This window comes from Helianthus annuus, chromosome 15, assembly GCF_002127325.2.
Source record: "Helianthus annuus cultivar XRQ/B chromosome 15, HanXRQr2.0-SUNRISE, whole genome shotgun sequence".
Classification (NCBI taxonomy): Eukaryota; Viridiplantae; Streptophyta; class Magnoliopsida; order Asterales; family Asteraceae; genus Helianthus; species Helianthus annuus.
The window spans coordinates 139,552,482-139,557,334 of record NC_035447.2 but is presented as its reverse complement, the minus strand read 5'-3'; the positions used below and the strand labels follow the sequence as shown (position 1 = coordinate 139,557,334).

Below are 4,853 nucleotides of genomic sequence, written 5' to 3'. Positions count from 1 at the left end.
TAGGCCCTATCATACTTCACGTACGCGAGTATAGTAACCGTCAGATGAGGTCCGTGCGTGATTAATCAGTCCCATGCGTCATTATTTGAACATGCGTGATTTGAACATGTGTGCGTAATAACGCACAAAACTACTCTCCATGCGTGATTAGGTCAAATTATAACATCTCATGCGTGATTAGGTTCCATTTATAACGTGCGTTATTTCGTCGCGTACGTTTTGTAGGATAAGCCGTAATGTACATTATACTCTCTCTCTCTCTCTCTCTATATATATATATATATATATATATATATATATAGGGTAATGCTCTACAAGAAACCCCAAATTTTTAGAAAACTTAGCAAACTCAACTTGTGGCCTACATTTATCCACGTTGCCCATAGTCACCTTTTCTTCCTTTTTGCTTACAAGGTTATATCAGTAATTTACCCTACCCAAGATATTTTACCAATTTGATTTGACATGAACCTTTAATGCCCATCAACTCATTTGTACAAATCACCCACCCCCATATTTCTTTTACAATATTTCATTTTAAATCTTCTTTAACAGAAAAACCATTATCATCTTCTCCAAAGAATTATCCTTTCTCCATTAATGTCCATGGATACAAATCCACCAACCTCCGAGTTAATGTCGCCGGTCCATAGTTTCCCCAACAGGTTCATTGACAACGATGAAGAACGAAGTAAAGAACGAAAATCAGATCGATCAATCCCTGATGAAGAACGTGGTTTTGTGATGAAGATGTTAATATATGAAGTCAGATCCATGTGGAAACCCCTTCCAGATCTTGTTCCATTCCTTTTAGATCTCCTTTGTCCACATGTTTCATAATGTTGTTACAGATTTGGATATTTGTGAGTTTTTTACACTTTTTTTGTTTATATAAAATATGATTTGTATATGTTGTTTCAGATCTTGATATTTGTGAGTTTTTTACACTCTTTTAGTTTTATGCAACATATGTTTTCATATATGTTTGATTCTGGGTATTTCGTATGGATTTTTCTGATTTTATGGAGTTTATGTTAGTTGATAACTTGAGCATGTAGGTATGAACTTTTGAAAGATGATTATAATTTACGGTTCTACTATTTTACACTTAAATATTGAACCAATAAAATATTGAATTTAAAATTGATATAGGTATGGACTTTATAAGATGATATTCAACGTCTGGCTCCATTTTTTACACTTAAAATATCAAAAATTATTCATAAAACCTGGTTGTTAATAGGTTTTTGTGTAATGGCTGTTTTAGAGATGAAACATGATTTTTTTTGTTAAAATGGTTCTTAAAAGGGGTAAATGTTTATGTAATTTGCAGGTTTTTATTTTTGTGTTACAACACAACACAAATAACACGTGTTATAGCAAACGTTGGTTTCGTCAAACGTGGATCAGATGCTCAAGGATCATGACCATGTTTATGTTACAGCACAACACAACTAACACGTGTTATAGTTTGAACTTCTCGGACATGCATGTGTTACATGTGACATGAAACCCATGTACAACGTAACACGTGTTACGTGAGACATGAAAACACATTTTTAGAACTTCCATGGCATACGCACACCCACATGTTTACAAACCGTTTCAAGATCGACCCAAACAATAAAGCAAGGGTAGCCTCTGAAAAGCTAAGGCAACAAAGGTAGCCGCTGAAAAGCTAAGGCAGACTGTCAAAGGAAGCTCCACCATTTTTCTTAGTGCTATGTATTTTCGTTTACTAGTAATATGTATTTTGAGACTCTTATTGTTTTGTCTAGTACATGATGTTAAAACGGTATGGACTTGACACATTATGGAAGTCTTAACACACGTTATAAAAGAGACTTAACACACGTTATATCAGGTATACTATGTTGTTATTAAGTTACTATTGGAGTTTATGCATCCATTCTAGAAGTTTTAACACATATTACTATTGGAGTTTACTATTGGACTTAACACATTCTGGAAGTCTTAACACACAATTGGAGTTTATGCATCCATTCTGGAAGTCTTAACATATGTTATAATAGAGGCTTAACACACGTTATATCAGGTTTACTCTGTTGTTATTAAGTTACTATTGGAGTTTATGCATCTATTATGGAAGTCGTAACACATGTTATAATAGATGCTTAACACATGTTATATATTTCAGTCGCTTAATACATGTTACAGTATGTATATACACATCATGGTGTTTTGGAAACCACTAGCTTATACATGACACCATGTTAGGTTAAACCAAGATTATAACAGAGGCTTAACACATGTTATCCCAGGTATACATGACACCATGTTAGGTTAAACCAAGATTATAACAGAGGCTTAACACATTGTAAACCACTAGCTTATACATGAATACATGTCAGGTTACAAAAAGATTATAACAATGGCTTAACACATGTTATACATTCCAAAATGTGCAAAACAAATGACCCGTTTCATATTATATATTCAAAAATTACCGGTACATGTGTTACCATAAATGGCTCGTTTCATATTACACGTTACATACTAACTTGTACATTTATTACTTGTACAAGTTTTACGCTTAGTATCCACATTATCGGATATTTTAAACATCAACAAAAATAAAATAGATATTACTTGTTTTTTTAATTAACAAAAGGTTAATACATGTTATATATCATTCTAACAGGGGCTTAACACATGTTATACATGAACACATGTCAGGTTTACATCATGGTGTTCTGTTACAGCATGAACCACTAACACATGTTATAAATGAACGAAGACTTCTTTCCCAAAGGATGTGACTTATTCAATGTCCCCGTATTAACGTCGCCTACATCCATCCAGCTTGTCAATTGAATATCTTGGATCTGTTTCTGTAAATCAACACACGTTATATATCATTCTAACAGGTGCTTAACACATGTTACGGGTCTGTCTCTGTAAATCAAGCAACCCAACAAAAAATATTGTTAAGATCAAAAGCCCCAAACAAGCAGCCAAACCAACAAAAAAAACCCGTTCAAAATCTCATCCTAAAGTTTTGGATTTATTTAAAATACATTAACATTAACCATTACTAGAACACACATTAACTTCGCCTACATCCATCCAGCTTCTTAATTGAATATCTTTATGGGTTTGTTTCTGTAAATCAACACACGTTATATAACATTATAACAGGGGGGCTTAACACATGTTATGGGTCTGAGTCTGTGAATCAAGCAACCAAACAAAAAAACACTTACTGTTCAGATCAAAAACCCAAACAAGCAACTCAAACCAACAAAAAAAAACAGCTACTGTTAAGATCAAAAGCCCCTAACAAGCAACCAAACCAACAAAAAAACCCGTTCAAAATCTCATCCTAAAGTTTTTGATTTATTTAAAATACATTAACATTAACCATGGATACCCCATTAACCAATACTAAAACACTTTCAGCACACAAAAACATATTAACAACCATTTCAACAAAAAAATCAAGTGTGAAATGATATTTCAAGAACACTTACCGGATCTATACCCGTCCGATGAACACGAAGAAGATCTTCAAACCTTCTTCTCACACACACACTCGTGCGTGTGTCTTTGTGATAAAGATTGTTGTTTCTCTATCTAAAACATCAACTTTCTCTCTCTAAAAACATTCATCTTGTCATCGCTCTTCTCACACACACACTCGTGCGTGTGTCTTTGTGATTTTTTCAGACCACATGACGCTGAAATTATCTTCAAAAGAAGATCACCATTGAAGGATCACCATTGAAGACCATGAAGCTTTCTTCTTTTCAATGTTGAAGAAAAAGGAGAGAGATAATAGTTAATTGAAAGATTTGACTAGAAGAAAGAGGAGAGAGATGATGACACAAATGAGTTTTGTCATTTTCAATGCCAAAAAGTGAGTTTTGTTCTACCGAAAATGCCCTCCCAGACTTTCAAATGTGCATTATACTATTTCTTTTAATTATAATTGTTACTAAAATGATGAGAGCCATTGATCAAGTTGGATGAAAGACATCAATGGATGAGGTTGGGTTTCCAAGGTTTTTTAAAAAAGATGGGATTTCTTACAGAGCCCAGCCCTATATATATATATATATAGCAGAAGGATCATTTAGAAACCATCCTTTATTGCGAAAACCGCGGGAACCAATGTGAACACAACAAAAAATACCTAGCTTGGGTGGGGGTGGGGGGGTTAGGTTTCTGGGGAGTGGGGGCGAGGGTTAGGTTTCTTTAGGTTTTTTGGGGGGTTTAGTTTTAGCTTGGGGGGGGGGGGTAAGGTTTTTTTTATTATTTTTTTTTTTTTTGGGGGGGGGGGGCGGTGGGGGGTGTTAGGTTTTTTTTTAGATTTTTGGTGGTGTAGTGGATTTATTTTGTTGTGTTCACATTTGTTCTCGCGGTTCTCGCAATAAAGGTGGTTCTCGAACCCTACCCTATATAGGGATTAGTTCAAATGAAAACCATCCCCAGTTACCAGAACAGCGAGAACCACTCTCCACCACTCAGATTATGACACCTATACACTATTATTTTAAAACCTAAAGATTATTTTGGTAATTTACTCAAAATGTTAAATCTACTCTCTCTCTTTAAAGTCTTATCATAGACTTTTCCATCCATCTCTCTCTTAATACCATTTGCCTTCCCTTCGTCTTTTCACCCAAATCAAAATTCAAACCAAACACACACATTTGAAACCAATCTGAGAGGTTTGAGAGATGAAGGACTGACGGTGGTGGCAGGGGACGGTGGAGAGCGAGCGTGTATGCTCACCAAATTGTCATGTTAGATTGAGACCTTTTATTCTATATTATGTAGACCAAATGTGTATGCTCACCAACTATTTTGTTGACCTTTATTATTCATATACT

General features: G+C 34.7%; 1 long non-coding RNA gene across 1 annotated transcript; it reads left to right on the top strand.

Annotated features, from left to right (window-relative positions):
- Window positions 1-354: 354 nt before the first annotated feature.
- LOC110910618 lies at window positions 355-1,461 on the top strand. Its single transcript, XR_002576327.1, has 3 exons — window positions 355-414; window positions 556-863; window positions 1,334-1,461. It is a non-coding gene; the product is annotated as an uncharacterized LOC110910618 (long non-coding RNA).
- The last annotated feature ends 3,392 nt before the right edge of the window (window positions 1,462-4,853 follow it).